Source organism: Acartia tonsa, chromosome 15, assembly GCF_053477335.1.
Source record: "Acartia tonsa isolate MP-2025a chromosome 15, ASM5347733v1, whole genome shotgun sequence".
Classification (NCBI taxonomy): Eukaryota; Metazoa; Arthropoda; class Copepoda; order Calanoida; family Acartiidae; genus Acartia; species Acartia tonsa.
In genome coordinates, this window is record NC_137274.1 from 300,001 (window position 1) to 321,612 (window position 21,612).

At 35.9% G+C, this 21,612-nt stretch overlaps 43 non-coding genes across 43 annotated transcripts; 21 read left to right on the top strand and 22 right to left on the bottom strand.

Annotated features, from left to right (window-relative positions):
- Positions 1-106: 106 nt before the first annotated feature.
- On the top strand, positions 107-224 carry LOC145308076 (U5 spliceosomal RNA). Its single transcript, XR_013875908.1, has one exon. It is a non-coding gene; the product is annotated as a U5 spliceosomal RNA (small nuclear RNA).
- A 379-nt stretch (positions 225-603) lies between these two features.
- On the top strand, positions 604-674 carry TRNAG-GCC (transfer RNA glycine (anticodon GCC)). Its single transcript has one exon. It is a non-coding gene; the product is annotated as a tRNA-Gly (tRNA).
- Positions 675-740: 66 nt separating this feature from the next.
- Positions 741-859, bottom strand: LOC145308494 (5S ribosomal RNA). The gene has a single exon (XR_013876322.1). It is a non-coding gene; the product is annotated as a 5S ribosomal RNA (ribosomal RNA).
- Positions 860-946: 87 nt separating this feature from the next.
- Positions 947-1,065, bottom strand: LOC145308623 (5S ribosomal RNA). The gene has a single exon (XR_013876446.1). It is a non-coding gene; the product is annotated as a 5S ribosomal RNA (ribosomal RNA).
- A 159-nt stretch (positions 1,066-1,224) lies between these two features.
- On the bottom strand, positions 1,225-1,297 carry TRNAA-AGC (transfer RNA alanine (anticodon AGC)). The gene has a single exon. It is a non-coding gene; the product is annotated as a tRNA-Ala (tRNA).
- Positions 1,298-1,387: 90 nt separating this feature from the next.
- On the bottom strand, positions 1,388-1,506 carry LOC145308626 (5S ribosomal RNA). The gene has a single exon (XR_013876449.1). It is a non-coding gene; the product is annotated as a 5S ribosomal RNA (ribosomal RNA).
- Positions 1,507-1,658: 152 nt separating this feature from the next.
- LOC145308667 (5S ribosomal RNA) lies at positions 1,659-1,777 on the bottom strand. The gene has a single exon (XR_013876489.1). It is a non-coding gene; the product is annotated as a 5S ribosomal RNA (ribosomal RNA).
- A 651-nt stretch (positions 1,778-2,428) lies between these two features.
- LOC145308557 (5S ribosomal RNA) lies at positions 2,429-2,547 on the bottom strand. Its single transcript, XR_013876382.1, has one exon. It is a non-coding gene; the product is annotated as a 5S ribosomal RNA (ribosomal RNA).
- A 152-nt stretch (positions 2,548-2,699) lies between these two features.
- LOC145308310 (5S ribosomal RNA) lies at positions 2,700-2,818 on the bottom strand. Its single transcript, XR_013876150.1, has one exon. It is a non-coding gene; the product is annotated as a 5S ribosomal RNA (ribosomal RNA).
- Positions 2,819-3,470: 652 nt separating this feature from the next.
- LOC145308252 (5S ribosomal RNA) lies at positions 3,471-3,589 on the bottom strand. Its single transcript, XR_013876095.1, has one exon. It is a non-coding gene; the product is annotated as a 5S ribosomal RNA (ribosomal RNA).
- Positions 3,590-3,789: 200 nt separating this feature from the next.
- TRNAK-UUU (transfer RNA lysine (anticodon UUU)) lies at positions 3,790-3,862 on the top strand. Its single transcript has one exon. It is a non-coding gene; the product is annotated as a tRNA-Lys (tRNA).
- Positions 3,863-3,937: 75 nt separating this feature from the next.
- Positions 3,938-4,009, top strand: TRNAD-GUC (transfer RNA aspartic acid (anticodon GUC)). Its single transcript has one exon. It is a non-coding gene; the product is annotated as a tRNA-Asp (tRNA).
- A 90-nt stretch (positions 4,010-4,099) lies between these two features.
- Positions 4,100-4,173, bottom strand: TRNAI-AAU (transfer RNA isoleucine (anticodon AAU)). Its single transcript has one exon. It is a non-coding gene; the product is annotated as a tRNA-Ile (tRNA).
- Positions 4,174-4,310: 137 nt separating this feature from the next.
- Positions 4,311-4,383, top strand: TRNAR-UCU (transfer RNA arginine (anticodon UCU)). The gene has a single exon. It is a non-coding gene; the product is annotated as a tRNA-Arg (tRNA).
- A 76-nt stretch (positions 4,384-4,459) lies between these two features.
- On the top strand, positions 4,460-4,582 carry TRNAL-CAA (transfer RNA leucine (anticodon CAA)). Its single transcript has 2 exons — positions 4,460-4,497; positions 4,538-4,582. It is a non-coding gene; the product is annotated as a tRNA-Leu (tRNA).
- Positions 4,583-4,638: 56 nt separating this feature from the next.
- TRNAM-CAU (transfer RNA methionine (anticodon CAU)) lies at positions 4,639-4,711 on the bottom strand. Its single transcript has one exon. It is a non-coding gene; the product is annotated as a tRNA-Met (tRNA).
- Positions 4,712-4,782: 71 nt separating this feature from the next.
- Positions 4,783-4,854, bottom strand: TRNAG-UCC (transfer RNA glycine (anticodon UCC)). Its single transcript has one exon. It is a non-coding gene; the product is annotated as a tRNA-Gly (tRNA).
- Positions 4,855-4,985: 131 nt separating this feature from the next.
- On the top strand, positions 4,986-5,058 carry TRNAV-AAC (transfer RNA valine (anticodon AAC)). Its single transcript has one exon. It is a non-coding gene; the product is annotated as a tRNA-Val (tRNA).
- A 3-nt stretch (positions 5,059-5,061) lies between these two features.
- Positions 5,062-5,133, top strand: TRNAE-UUC (transfer RNA glutamic acid (anticodon UUC)). The gene has a single exon. It is a non-coding gene; the product is annotated as a tRNA-Glu (tRNA).
- Positions 5,134-5,236: 103 nt separating this feature from the next.
- TRNAS-GCU (transfer RNA serine (anticodon GCU)) lies at positions 5,237-5,318 on the top strand. The gene has a single exon. It is a non-coding gene; the product is annotated as a tRNA-Ser (tRNA).
- An 89-nt stretch (positions 5,319-5,407) lies between these two features.
- Positions 5,408-5,491, top strand: TRNAL-UAA (transfer RNA leucine (anticodon UAA)). Its single transcript has one exon. It is a non-coding gene; the product is annotated as a tRNA-Leu (tRNA).
- Positions 5,492-5,602: 111 nt separating this feature from the next.
- Positions 5,603-5,684, bottom strand: TRNAS-UGA (transfer RNA serine (anticodon UGA)). The gene has a single exon. It is a non-coding gene; the product is annotated as a tRNA-Ser (tRNA).
- Positions 5,685-16,548: 10,864 nt separating this feature from the next.
- On the bottom strand, positions 16,549-16,621 carry TRNAA-CGC (transfer RNA alanine (anticodon CGC)). The gene has a single exon. It is a non-coding gene; the product is annotated as a tRNA-Ala (tRNA).
- Positions 16,622-16,761: 140 nt separating this feature from the next.
- TRNAW-CCA (transfer RNA tryptophan (anticodon CCA)) lies at positions 16,762-16,833 on the top strand. Its single transcript has one exon. It is a non-coding gene; the product is annotated as a tRNA-Trp (tRNA).
- Positions 16,834-16,904: 71 nt separating this feature from the next.
- Positions 16,905-17,011, top strand: LOC145308170 (U6 spliceosomal RNA). Its single transcript, XR_013876010.1, has one exon. It is a non-coding gene; the product is annotated as a U6 spliceosomal RNA (small nuclear RNA).
- Positions 17,012-17,104: 93 nt separating this feature from the next.
- On the bottom strand, positions 17,105-17,176 carry TRNAA-UGC (transfer RNA alanine (anticodon UGC)). Its single transcript has one exon. It is a non-coding gene; the product is annotated as a tRNA-Ala (tRNA).
- A 147-nt stretch (positions 17,177-17,323) lies between these two features.
- TRNAT-UGU (transfer RNA threonine (anticodon UGU)) lies at positions 17,324-17,395 on the top strand. Its single transcript has one exon. It is a non-coding gene; the product is annotated as a tRNA-Thr (tRNA).
- A 128-nt stretch (positions 17,396-17,523) lies between these two features.
- TRNAL-UAG (transfer RNA leucine (anticodon UAG)) lies at positions 17,524-17,603 on the top strand. Its single transcript has one exon. It is a non-coding gene; the product is annotated as a tRNA-Leu (tRNA).
- A 509-nt stretch (positions 17,604-18,112) lies between these two features.
- On the bottom strand, positions 18,113-18,202 carry TRNAI-UAU (transfer RNA isoleucine (anticodon UAU)). Its single transcript is given in 2 exon segments — positions 18,113-18,148; positions 18,165-18,202. It is a non-coding gene; the product is annotated as a tRNA-Ile (tRNA).
- A 94-nt stretch (positions 18,203-18,296) lies between these two features.
- Positions 18,297-18,369, bottom strand: TRNAR-CCU (transfer RNA arginine (anticodon CCU)). The gene has a single exon. It is a non-coding gene; the product is annotated as a tRNA-Arg (tRNA).
- Positions 18,370-18,493: 124 nt separating this feature from the next.
- On the bottom strand, positions 18,494-18,565 carry TRNAE-CUC (transfer RNA glutamic acid (anticodon CUC)). Its single transcript has one exon. It is a non-coding gene; the product is annotated as a tRNA-Glu (tRNA).
- Positions 18,566-19,014: 449 nt separating this feature from the next.
- TRNAN-GUU (transfer RNA asparagine (anticodon GUU)) lies at positions 19,015-19,088 on the top strand. The gene has a single exon. It is a non-coding gene; the product is annotated as a tRNA-Asn (tRNA).
- Positions 19,089-19,139: 51 nt separating this feature from the next.
- On the bottom strand, positions 19,140-19,212 carry TRNAR-ACG (transfer RNA arginine (anticodon ACG)). Its single transcript has one exon. It is a non-coding gene; the product is annotated as a tRNA-Arg (tRNA).
- An 85-nt stretch (positions 19,213-19,297) lies between these two features.
- Positions 19,298-19,370, top strand: TRNAV-CAC (transfer RNA valine (anticodon CAC)). The gene has a single exon. It is a non-coding gene; the product is annotated as a tRNA-Val (tRNA).
- Positions 19,371-19,443: 73 nt separating this feature from the next.
- TRNAQ-CUG (transfer RNA glutamine (anticodon CUG)) lies at positions 19,444-19,515 on the top strand. Its single transcript has one exon. It is a non-coding gene; the product is annotated as a tRNA-Gln (tRNA).
- Positions 19,516-19,586: 71 nt separating this feature from the next.
- On the top strand, positions 19,587-19,659 carry TRNAF-GAA (transfer RNA phenylalanine (anticodon GAA)). The gene has a single exon. It is a non-coding gene; the product is annotated as a tRNA-Phe (tRNA).
- A 59-nt stretch (positions 19,660-19,718) lies between these two features.
- On the bottom strand, positions 19,719-19,792 carry TRNAT-CGU (transfer RNA threonine (anticodon CGU)). Its single transcript has one exon. It is a non-coding gene; the product is annotated as a tRNA-Thr (tRNA).
- Positions 19,793-19,869: 77 nt separating this feature from the next.
- On the bottom strand, positions 19,870-19,942 carry TRNAK-CUU (transfer RNA lysine (anticodon CUU)). The gene has a single exon. It is a non-coding gene; the product is annotated as a tRNA-Lys (tRNA).
- A 92-nt stretch (positions 19,943-20,034) lies between these two features.
- TRNAG-GCC (transfer RNA glycine (anticodon GCC)) lies at positions 20,035-20,105 on the top strand. Its single transcript has one exon. It is a non-coding gene; the product is annotated as a tRNA-Gly (tRNA).
- A 56-nt stretch (positions 20,106-20,161) lies between these two features.
- On the bottom strand, positions 20,162-20,280 carry LOC145307969 (5S ribosomal RNA). Its single transcript, XR_013875807.1, has one exon. It is a non-coding gene; the product is annotated as a 5S ribosomal RNA (ribosomal RNA).
- Positions 20,281-20,346: 66 nt separating this feature from the next.
- LOC145308273 (5S ribosomal RNA) lies at positions 20,347-20,465 on the bottom strand. The gene has a single exon (XR_013876114.1). It is a non-coding gene; the product is annotated as a 5S ribosomal RNA (ribosomal RNA).
- A 519-nt stretch (positions 20,466-20,984) lies between these two features.
- On the top strand, positions 20,985-21,149 carry LOC145307905 (U1 spliceosomal RNA). The gene has a single exon (XR_013875746.1). It is a non-coding gene; the product is annotated as a U1 spliceosomal RNA (small nuclear RNA).
- Positions 21,150-21,416: 267 nt separating this feature from the next.
- On the top strand, positions 21,417-21,608 carry LOC145307978 (U2 spliceosomal RNA). The gene has a single exon (XR_013875816.1). It is a non-coding gene; the product is annotated as a U2 spliceosomal RNA (small nuclear RNA).
- The last annotated feature ends 4 nt before the right edge of the window (positions 21,609-21,612 follow it).

A 21,612-nucleotide genomic window follows, 5' to 3' on the forward strand; every position in this document is an offset into this window, starting at 1 on the left:
CTTTGACACAATCTCTACATGTCTTTGCTGACAACTACATTAGATTGGTCAATGGAACAAGCCTAACAGCTGCCAAGGATATGGAGCTATTTGTGTTGTTTGAGCATGTCCAGGATCTACCTACAGCACGAATAAATCTTTCGCCTTTTACTAAAGATTTCCGTGTAAGTGGATCATATTGGAATTACATCCAATTTATCTGAAGGCTTTCCATGAGAGAGCCCACTTAAAGAAACATATTACAACAGGCATGTAGGGACAGGATGTCAGGATGTGTTTACCACAAAATATATGACAAATGACAAATAGCCTACGGTAGGAATAACTAAAATTGCAGTTACCATTTGTCTAAACTGACCAAGCTATACTTGCTTGATTCACTTCACTAAAAGGTGTGTACAAGTGAACCAAGGATCACTCAGATATTGTCTTGCCGGGCTGAAGAAAGTCCTTACCTACTGCCAAAGTCTACTTACAGCAAGTCATATTCATCGTTCAGGTGTAAAGCTATATCAATCTGTATTTGGGTTATAAATTGACAGATTTCTGAATAATGATTTTCAGCAAGGGGTTGTGTTATACGAATAGCCAACGAGCATGCCAGCAACGTTGGTTCAGTGGTAGAATGCTCGCCTGCCACGCGGGCGGCCCGGGTTCGATTCCCGGACGTTGCAGCAATTATTTTCTACGTTAACACAACTTTTCTGTTTTCAGTGACAAGATAAGAAAGAAAGATGTAGAGTTTACGACACCAAGTATTCCCAGGCGGTCACCCATCCAAGTACTAACTTGGCCCAATGTTGCTTAACTTCAGTGATCGGACGAGAACTGGTGCTTTCAACATGGTATGGCCGTAGACATAAAGTTACAACATGATTTTCAAACTTGTGTGAGGTTTAGTCAGGTTTGGGCTAGGATTGGTTGGGTCAAAATTCCAAAAATATTGAGCCTACGACACCAAGTATTCCCAGGCGGTCACCCATCCAAGTACTAACTTGGCCCAATGTTGCTTAACTTCAGTGATCAGACGAGAACTGGTGCTTTCAACATAGTATGGCCGTAGACATTTACTCTAAGCAAAGGCTAACTTCTGGTTTATTAAATAACATTCTAATGCAACAAAAAGGTTTAAAGTTTTACTGGTTTAAATTTTCAGACTTTTGTTTTTCTTTGAGTGTTTATTTTTTTGTTTGGTGCTTGTGTAGTAGGGGGATAAATGATACTTGGAGATGCGGGGTATCGATCCCCGTACCTCTCGCATGCTAAGCGAGCGCTCTACCATCTGAGCTACATCCCCTTGGGTTTCACCTTATGTTCTCAGTGATTAGAAATTTCTCTTGGACAAGAAAGAAAAAGAGACAAATTTGAAATATGGATAAAATGTTAGAGCCTACGACACCAAGTATTCCCAGGCGGTCACCCATTCAAGTACTAACTTGGCCCAATGTTGCTTAACTGCAGTGATCGGACGAGAACTGGTGCTTTCAACATGGTATGGCCGTAGACATATATCAACGGAAAATGTGGCGTCAATTAAATGCAAAATGCATTACGAAGAGAAAATGTGGCGTGAAATGAATGCAAAACGTCCAACAGTACAGGAATCTACGGACAAGGAAGAAAAAGAGACAAATTTTGAAATATGGATAAAATGTTAAAGCCTACGACACCAAGTATTCCCAGGCGGTCACCCATCCAAGTACTAACTTGGCCCAATGTTGCTTAACTTCAGTGATCAGACGAGAACTGGTGCTTTCAACATGGTATGGCCGTATACATTTATCAAAGGAAAATGTGGCATAAACTAAATGGAAAATGCATTACCAAGAGAAATTACGTACAGGTATCTACGGTAAATGATTTTAAGTTCTTGATTGGTTTCAGTGATTAGTGGGTTCTCTTTAACCCTGAATAAAGAAGTTTGTGACTGACTAAGACAGACACTCAACCCGAGCGGACTCAAGGTGAGCGAACCATCGAAGCAGAGCTAATACACACCTCTTGTAGAAGTGAATCAAGCAATATTAGCTTGGTCGTTTTAGACAATGATGTAAAGTTACTTGGACAATCATATATTTTTGATATTTGTTAAAGGTCCGACCGGAAAAGTTAATTTTCATAAAATACAAGCACAAAGTAACTAAAATATTAATCCAAATAGGTATGTGTGATACTAAAAGATATCATTTTATCGAACAATAATAGTTGTCAACCCAAAACTCATGCCTTAACACGGAGAAAACAAAGCCTAACTGGGAACTAAATAGAGCTGCCATCTGGTGACAAAAACAGTAACTACACATTATATCATAGTGGTTGCATTGTATAAGGGCTTTAGGTGTAAAAAATGAACATAAGCAGTTGTCTGGTTTACATTTCTCAGACTTTGTTTTTTTTTTCTCAACTTATAAAAAAGGATGAAAAGATTTGCCTACGACACCAAGTATTCCCAGGCGGTCACCCATCCAAGTACTAACTTGGCCCAATGTTGCTTAACTGCAGTGATCGGACGAGAACTGGTGCTTTCAACATGGTATGGCCGTAGACATATATCAACGGAAAATTTGGCGTCAATTAAATGCAAAATGCATTACGAAGAGAAAATGTGGCGTGAAATGAATGCAAAACGTCCAACAGTACAGGAATCTACGGACAAGGAAGAAAAAGAGACAAATTTTGAAATATGGATAAAATGTTAAAGCCTACGACACCAAGTATTCCCAGGCGGTCACCCATCCAAGTACTAACTTGGCCCAATGTTGCTTAACTTCAGTGATCAGACGAGAACTGGTGCTTTCAACATGGTATGGCCGTAGACATTTATCAAAGGAAAATGTGGCATAAACTAAATGGAAAATGCATTACCAAGAGAAATTACGTACAGGTATCTACGGTAAATGATTTTAAGTTCTTGATTGGTTTCAGTAATTAGTGGGTTCTCTTTAACCCTGAATAAAGAAGTTTGTGACTGACTAAGACAGACACTCAACCCGAGCGGACTCAAGGTGAGCGAACCATCGAAGCAGAGCTGATACACACCTCTTGTAGAAGTGAATCAAGCAATATTAGCTTGGTCGTTTTAGACAATGATGTAAAGTTACTTGGACAATCATATATTTTTGATATTTGTTAAAGGTCCGACCGGAAAAGTTAATTTTCATAAAATACAAGCACAAAGTAACTAAAATATTAATCCAAATAGGTATGTGTGATACTAAAAGATATCATTTTATCGAACAATAATAGTTGTCAACCCAAAACTCATGCCTTAACACGGAGAAAACAAAGCCTAACTGGGAACTAAATAGAGCTGCCATCTGGTGACAAAAACAGTAACTACACATTATATCATAGTGGTTGCATTGTATAAGGGCTTTAGGTGTAAAAAATGAACATAAGCAGTTGTCTGGTTTACATTTCTCAGACTTTGTTTTTTTTTTTCTCAACTTATAAAAAAGGATGAAAAGATTTGCCTACGACACCAAGTATTCCCAGGCGGTCACCCATCCAAGTACTAACTTGGCCCAATGTTGCTTAACTTCAGTGATCGGACGAGAACTGGTGCTTTCAACATGGTATGGCCGTAGACATTTGACCATGGAAAATGTGACTTATACTAAATGCAAAATGCTACAATACAGGAAAATTATGGAGGGATGATTTATTCTATACAACTCAGGTTGCACTTAACCAAAAATAAACAGAGAGAAAACCAAGCCTACCATGAACTAAAATGCTGCTGCCATCTGGTGAGACAATTTTGTTACTGTAATTTTAGAATAGCATGATGCCCGGGTAGCTCAGTCGGTAGAGCGTTAGGCTTTTAACCTAACGGTCCAGGGTTCGAGCCCCTGCTCGGGCGCTCCCATCTTTTGTTCAAGTCTCCAATCAGTGTGATACGTACGTAGCGACTAGAAAATGGCTGATTTATAAGAATTCCTCGATAGTCTAGTGGTGAGGATCTCCGCCTGTCACGTGGAAGGCCCGGGTTCGATTCCCGGTCGGGGAGAGATAACTTTTTCAACCTTGTGAAATTTCTTTTTTTTACCATTAAATATTTCCGCCACTGCAAACTGTTCAATTTGGTAAAAGTATTATCTGGCCCGTAGGGGGATCGAACCCGTGACCTTCGCGTTATTAGCACGACGCTCTAACCAACTGAGCTAACGGGCCTGACTGACATGATGTGTATAAGTATAAGCACAATACAAAAACTACATACTTTTTTTCTTCTCTACTTGATTTTCTTTTTCTTGCCTTCCATAATGTTTTCTGTCAACAAATGCTACTATTTTCTTTTCTCTAACCAAGTCCCATTAGCGCAGAGGATAGCGCGTTGGACTTCTAATCCAAAGGTCCTGGGTTCGATCCCCAGATGGGATGCTAACATTGCATTTTGGCTAACCTTTTTGGCTTATCAAAACATGGGATTTCTTAATCCGTGAACACTTTATTAACAGTCAGGATGGCCGAGTGGTCTAAGGCGCCAGACTCAAGGACAACTTCCTTGCTCTCTGATAGAGAGTGGATGTGAGAATTCTGGTCCTCGATGAGGGCGTGGGTTCGAATCCCACTTCTGACAAAACTATTTTTTCACATTTTTTCAAAACACAACCAGGAGATGAAAAAATGTTTGCCTGCCCCCGGTGAGGCTCGAACTCACGGCCTTCAGATTATGAGACTGACGCGCTGCCTACTGCGCTACGGAGGCTTGTTGGCAATATAGGATTACTACACTTTTTAAATGTACAAAAATGTACTCCTAGGCAACACAGATGAAAATGCGTCAGCCGGGAATCGAACCCGGGTCAACTGCTTGGAAGGCAGCTATGCTCACCACTATACCACTGACGCTTATTGTACAGGACTATAATGTACTCAAAAGTGAAAACCACAAATACATTTTTGCCTAGTAACTAGCACACTTTAGTCAGGAGTTTAAAGAAAAAAATTATGGCAATAAAGCTGTCTATCTGATGTAACAAGTTTCCGTGGTGTAGCGGTTATCACATCTGCCTAACACGCAGAAGGTCTCCGGTTCGATCCCGGACGGAAACAGAATCCCACGTGGTCTAACGGCTAGGATATCTGGCTTTCACCCAGGAGGCCCGGGTTCAACTCCCGGCGTGGGAAGTCTTTTGACACGAGTGATGCAATATTTACTTTGTTGTTTTTGTGTTTGTTGTTGTTGTTGTTATGTATGCTTTGCAAGTAATCTAGCTTAATCTCTTTCACAGACGAGGTGGCCGAGTGGTTAAGGCGTTGGACTGCTAATCCAATGGGCTCTGCCCGCGTGGGTTCGAATCCCATCTTCGTCGCGAGAATTATTTTGTGGAGCTTTGCTAAATCAGTGCTTGTCAGTCGTGATTTCATGCGTTTTGCAATGAGTGCCGCATTGTGGCAACCTGTCAGGTTGGCCGAGTGGTCTAAGGCGTGAGATTTAAGCTCTCATAATCGTAAGATTGCGTGGGTTCGAACCCCACACCTGACAAAAGACTTATTTTAACACTATACCAGGAAGGCCATGTGAGTTGCAAGGTAACTTTCTGGTTTTGCAAAAAAAAAATGAATAAAACACTAGAAACTAACAAAATCTGTAATTCGCAGCCGGCAGGATTCGAACCTGCGCGGGGAAACCCCATTGGATTTCAAGTCCAACGCCTTAACCACTCGGCCACGACTGCTGGCTCTGGCAGACGGCCATCCATCAATCCAGGATCACAGCTGGAAGCAATCGGCAGGTAAATTGATGAATTACAGGTTGCTACTGACAGTTAACAGGGCACAAGCCAGGCTTGATGGTCTAGGCGGCACAAGAAAATTTCGGGGCCTTCGGCCCCTCTAATTTTCTGGTCGTCTCGCTTCGCTCGATTTTTTTCGCTGCGCTCAACTCTTACGTCTCGCTATGCTCGATTTTCAAATTTGAATAGACAAACAACATCCTGTTACTTTAGTATAAGGATAAATGTACATGATGTAGGTAAAAACTGGTACATAGTTACATAGGTATCTTTTGTTTTGCGCCAATAATTAAAATTGAAATATGTGTGAGCATTATTATTTATTTATTAATGAATATAGTGTATAATATTATATTAATGATTAATGTAGATTTAATTAATCATTTCAATATAATCCTAATACTAAGACGACATTAATTTCTTCATATCATACAATTTAGGTAAAGTTTGGTTTTTTGCTTAATTATGATAAAATAAATGTTTAAGGTCTTAAACAATTTTCCATATTTTTTTTATTGTTTGTAAGAAAATATAGAAAGGAATTAAAAAAAAAACATATAAACAACCAATTTAACCAAATTTTTAATACAAAGACGACATATTATGACTTCATACTGCATAAAATAAGATAATTTTGCTTTCAACTAATAGTAATGAAAGATGAACTTCTATATTTTAAGAACGAATATTTTAAACATTTATAAATAACGCTATTTCTTGGTTATGATTTATGTAAATTTAATGAAATACTTTAAAGGAAGGGTGCAAAAAACACCACGCTTTAACTGCTGAAAGACTGCCACAAGTAGACCAAATATCCCAAATTTGAAGCCTTCAGCTTCTGTAACAAAAAAGTTTTAGGCATTTTAAAATGACATTGTATTTATAATGAGAATTTTGAAAGAATTTCGCTGTTTATGTTATAAATTTTGAAAATAAACTACGTGGCCTAGAAACAAAATCATAATATAATTTTTGGCATAAATTTAGGTTGCTAGTATCTAATTATATTTTTATAATAAAAATAGCCATTTTTATAGTCAAAATCATTAAAAAAAATTAAGTTTAACTTGCATTGTAACGAGTGTACTGCATCCAATCACAGCTGAGATTATATTAGTTTACCCCTTTGTTTCTGCGATGATTTTCGTTTACAAATGCAATTTAAATTGAATTTTTTAAATATATTTTGACTATGAAATGTGGTGTTTTTATTGTAAAAATGTAATCAGTTACAGGCAATTTAAGTTTGTGACAAAGATAAGGTTATAATTTTATGTCTAGGCGACGTAATTTAATATTGTTTTTTCTTTCATTAGCATTGGGAATCTTTCAAAACTTTCATTGTACATACAATGCTATTTTGAAATGCCTAGAACTTTTTTGTTATTGAAGCTGAAGGCTTTACATTTGGGGAATTGGGTCTACTTATGGCAGTCTTTAAGCATTTAAAACGTGGTATTTCTTGCTGGTGTCCTTTAAGATAATTTTAATACAAAGACGACATATAATTTCTGTTATTATACCATGTTGAAAGCACCAGTTCTCGTCCGATCACGAGGACCCTTGGGTGCGCCGCCAAACACATTCTTGGTTCAACTATCTAAAATAAAAGTTATTTTAAAGAAAACCATTGGAGCAATATAAATAAAATCTTTTGAATAATCATAATATAAATGTATAATAGTCGAAGCAAAATTGTAAGTAAATTTGTTGAAAAACTGCTTGATACAGGATAATGTTTATGAACACACTTAAATTTTAGGACTTAATTATATAGTTACTTCGCTCATAATATTGTACTTTGTTTTCACAGGAATCAGAATAACAAAAATTTAATCAATCAGATAATCAGATCACATAAAAATTTGTTCTTAAAATGGTAAAAAAATCAACATGATAAAATGGACGTTTGGAAATTCTTTTATTGATTATAGAGTTGGTACGCTTTTTAAATTGTACCTAACAGGAATCACCATGCAAAGTTTGAAATCGATAGGACAATTCTAACTTGCCTAAATTAACAAAAAAAGGTATTTGTCTTGGACGGACGGACTTAAGGACTGACCCTAATTTTAGAAAAGCTTCACTTTTAAAAATCAAGAAATAATATACTAAACTTCAAAATGAAGTAGGAAAAAACCATTATATTTACCTTCAATCCTATAATAAAAAGTAATAAGCTTTTTTTGTTTGTAGCAAAGGATCTCGCTAACCACTGAACCGATATGGTTCTCTTTTAGAGCAAAGCTTTATATAGGACTTGAGATGGTTTGAGGCTATTTTACTTTTATAAATAAATCGATAGGACAATTCTAACTTGCCTAAATTAACAAAAAAAGGTATCTGTCATGTCATATATTTACCTTCTAAGGTCTGCCAGATGTGGCAATCACCACCTCACAACCGAACTGAATGTTGCGCAGCTGAGGACCCTTGGGTGCGCCGCCAAACACATTCTTGGTTCAACTATCTAAAATAAAAGTTATTTTAAAGAAAACCATTGGAGCAATATAAATAAAATCTTTTGAATAATCATAATACACTCTAGATTAATTAATGTTAATATTGAAAAAAATACACCTATGTAAGAGTTTATAATTGAGGTAAACTTAAAGTAAAATATCCCCTCCCTCCATTTACATAAAGATAAACATTTTTTGCAAAAAAATGTTATTCTAGCTTCAAAAATAGAAAAATTACCGCTGTTGAAATTTATAAATAAAAAAGGTCATAAAACAAAAGTTGTTAAATAAATTGTTATGTATTTAGTGATATCTATAACAGTGCTGTCACTTACTTTCTGACAAGGGTTTCAGACTTGTCCGGTTAATCATGTCAATATTTAATAATTAAAAAAAGAAATATACATCATATATAGACAAAATGATTATGAATTATATATTTCTTTTTCAATATTTATAATTGAAAATGATTAGTCCGCCAGTTTCCACTGTTAGTAATATTATTTTGAATTTGGTGATCTCTGTGTTTATTTACAAAAAAATTTGTTCTCCCATTTAAAATTACATAAATATTAACCAATTTGTCAAAAAAAAGGCATATAATTTCCCAAGTTTTACTTAACAGTGGTCTACTACTGTCTATGCAAAATAGAACAGTAGTAGAAATCAGTGTATAATGAAATGATTAATTTCAATGTTAACACTTGTATGATAGAAACAAATTGTTTCATTTTTGTTATTTAAAATCAAATGAATTTGACTTTAAATTTGATTTTTTCAATAATTGAAAATTTTGTTAATTATTAAAATTAACAGGGTGTGTTGTTAAATACTTTACCTGGCATGAAGGTAATTTCCATTAATCAGAAAGGAATTTGGTAAATAATATAAAAGAGTTCCTATTATTTTAAACAAATTAGTTACATAAGAACTTCATTAAAGACTATATTTTGAAGTTTTTCTTTCAAAGTTACCACAATCAATGATTCTGGTTTTTTTACCCTTGATAAAGCAACATAGAGTTGACCATGGGTAAAAACATCATTTGCAAGATACAAACCAACAGTACCTAAGGTTTGTCCTTGACTTTTGTTTATTGTCATAGCGAATGCTGGTGTTACTGGAAATTGATGTCTAGAAAAAAGAACATAACAATTCTTTTCTGTAGTATTCAATTTTATTCTAGGAATTAGAACTATTTTTCCATTTGTAAGGTTTTTACATTTTAAAATAAATCTACCAACCATTGAAATGAAAAGAAGTCTAGTTCCATTACATAATCCTTGTTTCAGTAAAAGATTGCGTAATAACAATAATGGTGTACCAGGTTTTAATATTAACTTATGTGGTGGAAAACCTGGTGGTTTTAAAGTATTCAAGAGCTCTGTTGGGTAAAAATTACTAGATGAATCAATAACCGTATCTATAGAATACTTTTCAATTGTTTCTGCATTTGTCATTGAGTTCAATATTTTGTCATTGATCATATCTACTGATTTATTTGTTGGTGCTAATATACAATGACTGTGGATAAAATTACAGTTTGCTATTGTAATATTTTGATTAATATTAGGAAATGTAGCATTAATTATACTGTTCATTGCCTCAATTTCATCAGAACACTTTAAATGTGTTATTTTATGAAAAAGTGAAACATCTGAAATTTGTCCATTACCAATTTGAAGCAGCCAATTATCAAATGGTATTTGATTAGCTTCTAATCTCATGTTTTGAGTTAAACTCATTATTTCAAAGTTATTCCATAAATGTGAATTTTTTATTGTTTTGCTTAATATTTGGTTTTTACGTGCTTTAGGTATGACTGGTAAGCATTGTCTAAAATCACCAGATAGTATGATTGTTTTATTACCAAACGGTAAATCATTGTTCATGATGTCTTTGAAGGATCTGTCTATTGCTTCTAAAATTAAGCGATCCATCATTGTAGCTTCATCAATGATTATCAGTTTAGCATTTTGTATATTTTTCGCAACTTTGCTTTGTACAGTTATGTTTAAAACAGTACTTTCATCTAATGTTAGCGGTATTTTCAATTTGTTGTGCAAGGTGCCTCCTAAGTCTAATAGTATTGATGCAATGCCTGTTGTTGCTGATGCAATGGCAATTGCATTTTCTTCACTTAATCTGACAGCTGCAAGGATTGTGTTTAAAAGATATGTTTTTTCCACAACCTCCTCTGGCATCAATGAACAAAAGGGTTTGTTCATTGGCGCCAATATTATTCATTATTTTTTCAAATATCCTGTTTTGTTCCTGACTAAAACTTTCTTTTTGTTTTAATGTATTTTGTAAATCTTGAACTGAATATTGTAGTTCTTCTTCCATTGATATTTGAAATTGTAAATTTATAATATCTTCCTCTGTTGGTATGGGAAGATTGTAATTCTCCAATGATTTGTTGAAAACCTGTAAATTATTTAACAGGTCAACTAAGACCAATTGTTTCAATTGATCATCCGTCAAATTAATATTATTGTTAGATGCTTTGTGATTATAATCATCTATCCAGTTTTTCCAGTAACTTTCAAATAGTATTTGGGGGCTTGTTGGCTCCCCAAATACCAATATAGTTACAAATAGCCATCTACATGCTGATGGCATCATTAATATCGCGCAGCTGAGGACCCTTTGGTGCGCTGCCAAACACACAAATGTTCTTGGTTCTCTTGCTCTGGCCGTACTGTTGGGCAACCTTCTGAATTAGCTGGGCCAAATATCTAAAATAAAAGTTATTTTAAAGAAAACCATTGGACCAAAGTTTTATTATAACGTTTTTTTATTCGTTGGCTTAACAAATTTGCAGACTTGTAATGAATTTTCTCGTATTCATTCGAATCCGGTGGATAGGAACCGGTTCTCATCAATATGAATTATGTCTAGCATTGTATTGATAGAAAGCTGGTTATAATACATAGACATAGTTTTTTCATATGGATGAAAACCGGTTCCTATCCACCGGATTCAAATGAATACGAGAACAAATCTGGAAGGGACAATTCTAACTTGCCTAAATTAACAAAAAAAGGTATCTGTCATGTCATATATTTACCTTCTAAGGTCTGCCGGATGTGGCAATCACCAGCTCACAACTGTTCTAAATGCCGCGCAGCTGAAGACCCTTGGGTGCGCCGCCAAACACGTTCTTGGTTCAACTATATAAAATAAAAGTTATTTTAAAGTAAATCATTGGAGCAATATAAATAAAAACTTTTGAATAATCATAATATAAATGTATAATAGTCGAAGCAAAATTGTAAGTAAATTTGTTGAAAAACTGCTTGATACAGGAAAATGTTTATGAACACTCTTAAATTTTAGGACTTAATTATATAGTTACTTCGCTCATAATATTGTACTTTATTTTCACAGGAATCAATATAACAAAAATTTAATCAATCAGATAATCAGATCACATAAAAATTTGTTCTTAAAATGGTAAAAAAATCAACATGATAAAATGGACATTTGGAAATTCTTTTATTGATTATAGAGTTGTTACACTTTCTAAAAGTAATAAGCTTTTTTTGTTTGTAGCAAAGGATCTCGCTAACCACTGAACCGATATGGTTCTCTTTTAGAGCAAAGCTTTATATAGGACTTGAGATGGTTTGAGGCTATTTTACTTTTATAAATAAATCGATAGGACAATTCTAACTTGCCTAAATTAACAAAAAAAGGTATCTGTCATGTCATATATTTACCTTCTAAGGTCTGCCAGATGTGGCAATCACCACATCACAACCGAACTAAATGTTGCGCAGCTGAGGACCCTTGGGTGCGCCGCCAAACACATTCTTGGTTCAACTATCTAAAATAAAAGTTATTTTAAAGAAAACCATTGGAGCAATATAAATAAAATCTTTTGAATAATCATAATATAAATGTATAATAGTCGAAGCAAAATTGTAAGTAAATTTGTTGAAAAACTGCTTGATACAGGATAATGTTTATGAACACACTTAAATTTTAGGACTTAATTATATAGTTACTTCGCTCATAATATTGTACTTTGTTTTCACAGGAATCAATATAACAAAAATTTAATCAATCAGATAATCAGATCACATAAAAATTTGTTCTTAAAATGGTAAAAAAATCAACATGATAAAATGGACGTTTGGAAATTCTTTTATTGATTATAGAGTTGGTACGCTTTCTAAAAGTAATAAGCTTTTTTTGTTTGTAGCAAAGGATCTCGCTAACCACTGAACCGATATGGTTCTCTTTTAGAGCAAAGCTTTATATAGGACTTGAGATGGTTTGAGGCTATTTTACTTTTATAAATAAATCGATAAGACAATTCTTACTTGCCTAAATTAACAAAAAAAGGTATCTGTCATGTCATATATTTACCTTCTAAGGTCTGCCAGATGTGGCAATCACCACCTCACAACCGAAATAAATGTTGCGCAGCTGAGGACCCTTGGGTGCGCCGCCAAACACATTCTTGGTTCAACTATCTAAAATAAAAGTTATTTTAAAGAAAACCATTGGAGCAATATAAATAAAATCTTTTGAATAATCATAATATAAATGTATAATAGTCGAAGCAAAATTGTAAGTAAATTTATTCAAAAACTGCTTGATACAGGATAATGTTTATGAACACTCTTAAATTTTAGGACTTAATTATATAGTTACTTCGCTCATAATATTGTACTTTGTTTTCACCAATAAATCAAAATTAAATTTGGTTGTACCCAAAGTTGTTGAGCTAACGAATTTTAAAATGTTATTGTAAAACTTTGGGGACTAGTGTAATAATAATTTAATTTAACCCATTAACTAGCAAAAAATATGCAGTTCACTAAATTAAGTTTAAATGCATTTCGTGAAAATACCCCTTTAGAAAAACTTTTATTTTTAAAACAAGGGTGACAACATCCATAAGTAGCGAAGCACAAAAATCTTGGATGGAAATTAAAACACATAAAAAAAGCCAAAAACCTGTTTTCTTTAAACAACGGGAAATTTAATTTTGGGTATTATCCTCTTAGAAATCTTTTTTTCAATATTGAAAATTTGAGTACCCCCCCCCCCGCACCCCCCTCGACAGCGAACTATGAACCCTTGCCTGCCTAGCCGCAGCGCTCGGCACCCTAGCCTAAAACCTAACCTAACATAAAATAGTTGTTCGTCGGTAGTCGGGGGGGGGGTGTACAAAATTGGAAAAAGTTGAAAAAAAATTTTCTAAGAGGATAACGACTAATTTTGATATCTATAACTGAAAAAACTTTTAAAATCGGACCATAAACACTGAATGATAGTGTGGCCGTCATGTATATAAACGACAGGAAATTTAATTTTGATATCAATAACTGAATGGGAATGTTGTCAAAAAATTTCAGCTGTCTATCTTTAATAAGAGCCGAGAAAATCACGTTTCCCCTATTCTATCTCACATGGAAGGACGGACAGACAGAAATTTCGAATTGTAGAGTAGCTTTGCTACTAAAAATTGTATTTTCAATTTAAAATATACTAAAATTTTTCATCAAAGACGACATTTCATACCATCATAAAAGGGGCAAATATGGATGGACAGACAGACGGATGAACGGACATTTCGAATTATAGAATAGCTTTACTACTAGCTTTTGAATAATCATAATATAAATGTATAATAGTTGAAGCAAAATTGTAAGTAAATTTGTTGAAAAACTGCTTGATACAGGATAATGTTTATGAACACACTTAAATTTTAGGACTTAATTATATAGTTTAAAATATGTTTAAAATGGACGTATGGAAATTCTTTTAATGATTATAGAGTTGGTACGTTTTCTAAATTGTACTTAACAGGAATCACCATGCAAAGTTTGAAATCGATAGGACAATTCTAACTTACCTAAATTAACAAAAAAAGGTATTTGTCTTGGACGGACGGACCGACCCTAATTTTAGAAAAACTTCACTTTTAAAAATCAAGAAATAATATTCTAAACTTCAAAATGAAGTAGAAAAAAACCATTATATTTACCTACTAAGGTCTGCCAGATGTGGCAATCACCACCTCACAACCGTTGCGCAGCTCAGGACCCTTGGGTGCGCCGCCAAAAACGTTCTTGGTTCTACTGCTCTGGCAGAACTGTTAGCCAACCTTCTCAACTTGCAGGGCCAACTATCTAAAATAAAAGTTATTTTAAAGAAAACCATTGGACCAATAATATAATATGAATAATCATAATATAAATGTATAATAGTTGAAGCAAAATTGTAAGTAAATTTGTTGAAAAACTGCTTGATACAGGATAATGTTTATGAACACACTTAAATTTTAAGACTTAATTATATAGTTGCTTCGCTCATAATATTGTACTTTGTTTTCACAGGAATCAATATAACAAAAATTTAATCAATCAGATAATCAGATCACATAAAAATTTGTTCTTAAAATGGTAAAAAAATTAACATGTTTAAAATGGAAGTATAGATATTCTTTTAATGATTATAGAGTTGCTACGCTTTCTAAATTGTACCTAACAGAAATCACCATGCAAAGTTTGAAATCGATAGGACAATTCTAACTTGCCTAAATTAACAAAGTTTTATTATATTGTTTTCTTATTCGTTGGCTTAACAACTTTGCAGACTTGTATAAATTTTCTCATATTCATTCGAATCAGGTGGATAGGAACCGGTTCTCATCATTACGAAAAAACTATGTCTAGCATTATATTAATAGAAAGCTGGTTATAATACATACACATAGTTTTTTTGTATAGATGAGAACCGGTTCCTATCTATTGGGCCATAATAATAATAGCCAAAAACAAATCTTTTATTATGTTATAAAATGTCGTCTTTGATACAATATTTTATCATACAACTTTGTCATAGTATATATGTTGTTATTAAAAACAAACTCTGACCATTAAAGAAAAATATTTCTGGTATTTACCCCACCAAATAATGGTTGTGATGTTTACTTTAGTAGGAAGTCTTCTATTAAAACAAATGCAACACAATGTTTACTTTGGTAAAAAGTCTCCTATTAAAAAAAATGAATCACCTAGCGGCCAAATTATTAACCACATATTACATATTAAAATTAAAAAATGCTTATGACAAGTTATGGGATAAATTTCACCCTGAAATAAAAGCATATGACAACACACCTCTTTATATTAGCTTGGTTAAAGTACATAGTAAATAATTGAAACAGTTATTACCTTATAATCTATTTTTCCAAGTCAGTACTTGGATGGGTGACTACCTGGGAATACTTGGTGTCATAGGCAAATCAAACTCTGACCATTGAAGTAAAATATTTCTGATGTTTACCCCCCCAATAATGTAGGTTATGAAGCTTAATTCAGTAGGAAATCTTTTATTAAAATAAACACAACACCTAGCGGCCAAATTATTAACTACATATAACATATTAAAAGTAAAAAGTGCTTATGACAAGTTATGGGATAAGTTTGACCATGAAAGAAAAGCAAAACACTTCCTAATGAAATACCAAGCAATGATAGCTTGGTTATAGTATATAGTAAATATTTTAAAAATTACCTTATAATCTCTTACTCATGAAACACAACAATTAAGGATCCTCTCCAGGAGCAATATATGTATAAACCTACCTTTTCTTACATTAAAACGAGCCGATGGGTTAAAATACACCCTTAAAAAATTTATCTGCTATCACACCTCTCAATGAAGTATTCCAAGCAAGTTAAGCTTGGTCAGATTAGGCAAACAACAGTTACATTTTATACTACTATTAATTTTGTTATTAGAAACTAATGCTGACCATAGAAGGAAAATACCCACCCTCCCCCTACTATAGACTATAGGTTGCGAGATTTTTTGTTAATATGTAAATATTTCTATCAAAATTCATCAGTCACCGTAGCTTAGTGGTAAGGACGGTGTAAAACCTACGGAAAGGTCGTAGGTTCAAATCCCCGTGGGTAGGTTATGAAACATGTTAGCGTGAGCCGCATATCGGCCGTTAATGATGTTGATTAGCCCACACCATGTGGGTGTGTGTAGGTTACGAGACATTGTTAACGTGAGCCGCATATCGGCCGTTAATAATGTTGAATACCTTACATACTATGTGCATGTGTATGTGTGTGTGTATGTGTGTGTGAATGATGCCTTACCCCTCTATGCAATGGATTGTTGAGAATTAAGGAAATTTTACAACAAACATGAAAAATTGGGGTTAAATTTAAGTAATGTAAGAAATAATTAAGGCTCTTCGGTCTTTATAATGATGATTCTCGCTTCGGGTGCGAGAGGTCCCGGGTTCAACTCCCGGTCAAGCCCATGGTTTTGCCTAATACTTTTGAAAATTGAAAAGAAAAAAAATTTGGAGTCGTCGGGATTTGAACCCGAGACCTTCTAAATGCGAATCAGACGCTCTACCAGCTGAGCTACGACCCCTGGTCTCCATCATAGGGGCCGGACGAAAGCAGCGCCTTTTTTCTATTGGTCGCTTGCATTGTATAGTGGATAGAAAAAAGGGAAAAAAAGACTTTCCTTTAGTTTTGCATGAATTCAAAGTTGCAGCAATTCAAACATCTGACTCTGTGGCGCAACGGTAGCGCGTCTGACTCCAGATCAGAAGGCTGCGTGTTCAAATCACGTCAGGGTCAACAGAATTGTTTTTTTGCAATTTGTGTAACAAATGCTGATCTTTATGGACAACTAAATTCTATTCTCAAATGTACTTGCTTCGGCAGTACATATACTAAAATTGGAACGATACAGAGAAGATTAGCATGGCCCCTGCGCAAGGATGACACGCAAAATCGTGAAGCGTTCCACATTTTTGTGTCCGCATAACCCCATACAAATATTTTTTCACTAAAGTACTCATTTTGAACAACAGACAACTTCAAAGAAATAACAAAAATCATTGATAATTGGAGATGCCGGGGATCGAACCCGGGGCCTCATACATGCAAAGCATGCGCTCTACCACTGAGCTACATCCCCCTGTTGAATGCATGAGCTGACTAATACTCAAATGAATCTTTTAGCAATTTCAAAGTCTTTAACACAAGGTGCCAACCGCAATGGCTTAGGTTAGGTTAGGTTAGGCTAGGTTAGGCTAGGTTTAAATTGTGCCACGTGAACAGGCAAGCCTCTATAGCTCAGTGGCAGAGCACTGGTCTTGTAAACCAGGGGTCGAGAGTTCAATCCTCTCTGGAGGCAGTTAATTTTGTAAAATCACTCACTGGAAAAACAAATTTTTTTTTAGGTGTTTGATGCTTTTACACAGTAAGGCTGAAAAAAAAACTTAAGAAACAATTTTTCTTATTCGCACAACTGCCAGCACAACAGGCAGTTTGGCCGAGTGGTCTAAGGCGCTGGTTTTAGGCACCAGTCCGCAAGGGCGTGGGTTCGAATCCCACAGCTGTCAAAAATTTATTTTAGTAATAACTCGGTTACTATGAATTACAATTACAATTTAGTATCCTTCTGCCTTTCTAGATCAGATAAGATTCATCATTCTTGAGTGTACATACATAAACAATGAAATCAAAAGTTTCAAAGATTTTTACAAAACACATTGGAGGATTTTTCATGGCATAATTTAAATCACAAATCTTTATACATTTATATGGTTATTCAGTCAATTTTATCGAATTTGTTATTAACTTGATAGATTTAAAACAGTAGTAAAAAGAAAATACCAATCTATCTATATTCTTTAACAAACTTTTTTCCTTGATTGATTGTTGGTTAGTAAAGCATAGTTACAAAAAATTTTTGAAATCGAACCACAGTACCTGTATTTGATATTATGAGGTACTGCTAGAGAATATTTTAGTATTTTGGTAAGATAAAATGCTTTGATTAAGTAAAAAAAAATTTATTTTTGCTCTTTTCGTGGAAGACCCTGCCAGGTTTAAGGGTTGAAAAAGTGCTTGCTCTAGGTGAGGCTCGAACTCACAACCCCGGCATAACTTGTTGTACTGTCTATAAGTACCGTGCGCTAACCGATTGCGCCACTAGAGCAGCTTGCTTTCACTTTCCATATTTGCTACTACACTGCCTTCAAGAAACCTTGGAAGCACTGCAACCAAAACAACTTTTGCTAAAAAGATAATGTTACCCACGGCGAGACTCGAACTCGCAATCTTCGGTTTAGGAGACCGACGCCTTATCCATTAGGCCACGCAGGCTTGGTGTCACCCTGGCTGAAAAGTAAAAACTTAGAAATATCCAATTCTCTATCTTTTTTATCTCCTTTTTTTTTTGGATCGGGGATGTTGATATAATTACTTGGGGGTTCGACAAAATGTATTTTTCCGTTACCGGGAATCGAACCCGGGCCTGCTGGGTGAGAGCCAGCTATCCTAACCACTAGACCATAACGGAAGCTGGCGTAATTATACCCAAAATTAAACATGAAAAAAATTGCAATTCAACTGGTACATTGTGACAGAAATTGATATGATTGTTGACTGGAACCGTGGCGAGGTTCTGTAATCCTGCTACTGGGAGGTCAGAGTTTGGGATGGTTTGAGGCAGGGAACGCCTGGTTACCATTGAAACACGTTGAATTGGCGTCCGCACTAAGCCTGGCATCAACATGGCCACCTAGGGGGAGTCCTAGGTGATCAGGTTGCTTAATGAGGGGCGGATTGGGCCAGAGGGGAAACCCAGCAGCCAAGAGCTTCCGTGTCGGTCAGTAGTCGGACCGCGCTAATGAGTGTTCGGTGGTAATTAGCCCTACCAACATAAGTAAACCAATCTTTTTTTGTTTTTATATTTTAAGGCTCCATAGAATAATATTAAAAATAATGTAATGTTATTAGCTTGTATCAGCCTCCGTGGCGCAATCGGCTAGCGCGTTCGGCTGTTAACCGAAAGGTTGGTGGTTCGAGCCCACCCGGGGGCGACTTATTTTATAGCAATTTTCTTTAATAGCCAAACGAATCTTTAAAATTTTCGATCTCGGCAGGATTCGAACCTGCAATCTTCTGATCCGTAGTCAGACGCGTTATCCGTTGCGCCACGAGACCTGGCTTAACTTAATGACGTGGCTTTGTAGTTGCACATTTTATGTCTGTTTGTTATGTATCTTGGCTTGGTTTCTTAGTTGACAATGGTTCCTTAGTGTAGTGGTTATCACGTGTCCTTCACACGGACAAGGTCGCCGGTTCGATCCCGGCAGGAACCATTACATAAGGTTTTTTTTCTTTTCTTTTTATACAAAATTTTTTTTTACCCTTTGGAGTTTGGATCTGCATCAAGGTCCTATGGTGTAATGGTTAGCACTCTGGACTCTGAATCCAGCGATCCGAGTTCAAATCTCGGTAGGACCTAAACTTTTTAGAGTCATGTAAAAGTGATCTTTTTTCCATCTTGACCAAGATAAGCAACATCATTTTAACTAGCCGTGATAGCTCAGTTGGGAGAGCGTTAGACTGAAGATCTAAAGGTCCCCGGTTCGATCCCGGGTCGCGGCATTTTTGCAAATCTTTACCCTATGTATGTGTAGCCATGGATAGTAGTAATAAAAGGATCAAGGCACCACCGAGAGTCGAACTCGGGATCTCCTGTTTACGAGACAGGCGCTTTAACCAACTAAGCCATGGCGCCTGAATTACCCTATTGTCAGTATATCACGAAACAAATTCAAATATATTTTTAAAAACTGTTCCATTTAAAAAAAAATTCGCCCAACGTGGGGCTCGAACCCACGACCCTGAGATTAAGAGTCTCATGCTCTACCGACTGAGCTAGCCGGGCTATGTTGGCTGCCAGGGCTCTGCACTTTGTATGGTTGGTCTTTGCAATAGGTACACAAAAACTAACTACACGAATATCATGAGAGCAAGCCAGCAACGTTGGTTCAGTGGTAGAATGCTCGCCTGCCACGCGGGCGGCCCGGGTTCGATTCCCGGACGTTGCAGCAATCATTTTCTACAGTATCACAACTTTTTTGAGGCAATTTTTGAAAAAAGGATAAGCCTACGACACCAAGTATTCCCAGGCGGTCACCCATCCAAGTACTAACTTGGCCCAATGTTGCTTAACTTCAGTGATCGGACGAGAACTGGTGCTTTCAACATGGTATGGCCGTAGACATTAATTGTGTGGGGTTTAGTTAGGTTTGGGCTAGGATTGTTTGGGTCAAAATTCCAAAAATGTTAGGTCTACGACACCAAGTATTCCCAGGCGGTCACCCATCCAAGTACTAACTTGGCCCAATGTTGCTTAACTTCAGTGATCGGACGAGAACTGGTGCTTTCAACATGGTATGGCCGTAGACATTTGGCAAGGCATTTTCACATTATAATGTGGATATTACCATACCATCCTTCTGTATGGTTTGTTGCGTTGCGACCAGTGCTAACTCTTGGTAATCTTGTTATAACAAGTGACAGTTTGCATCTTGTAATTGTCTAAACTGACCAAGCTAAATTTGCTTGATTCACTTCACTAAGAGGTGTGTATAGATCCAGTGGTTGCAGTGTGAACTGTAATGCTATTTCTGTCAGAGCTGATGATAGCTCACTATCTACAATAGGAATGCATAACCTGTGAAGTAGCAAACATGTATATTATGTAGTCAATAATTTGGCCTCTAGGTGTCGCATTTGTTTCAATGGAAGACCTCCTACCGAAGGTTTCATCAACAAAGTATGTCACCAACTATTTGAAAAAGTATAAATATAGCATTTCTGAGGGGACACTTCAACTGAATCATGTTTTGTGTAAAGTCGTGGAGCTGGTCAGCAAAATATCTATAGTCTTTGTCACCCATACACTGAAATCGACTCTTTCCCTCATACTTACCTGGCGTGGAGGTTAACCATGATCACTAAGGTGGTTCCTCTAGGGTGAGGCTGTGCCATTGCACTCAGGCATGGCTGACCCCTACGATTACCCCAAATGTGGGTAACTCGAACGCACAATTTTTGGTAGTTGGGGACTGCGTTCGCGCATCCCCTAATAAATGCAGAACAGACAACAGAATTAGAATGTTTAACTTAACCATCTAGTTCAAATTTTACACACCAGGAATTGCTAAACTTTGTGTAGTTGGCCAGAAAAAGGCTTCTATCGAAGCCCAATTTAAAGTAAAGTCTTTGCTTTGAACTAGGCAGATTGACTATACTCTCTCTAACAATGATTAGGCAGCCTGCATGCCAATCTTTTGCCAGACAGTACCATAGTCAGGTTATGACTCTAAGGTAGTATACTGGAACTATTCTTTGGCATCGCTTCTCGGCCTTTTGGCTAAGATCAAAGTGTAGTATCTGTTCTTATCAGCTTAATATCTGATACGGGGACCATGTGTCCCCTTTGATATTAAACTCATTTTTGTTAGGGGATGAGGACTTGGAGCTTGCTCCAGCCTTATCACGGGTTGGCCTGGTATTGCAGTACCACCAGGATCGGCCCACTTGTCCCCA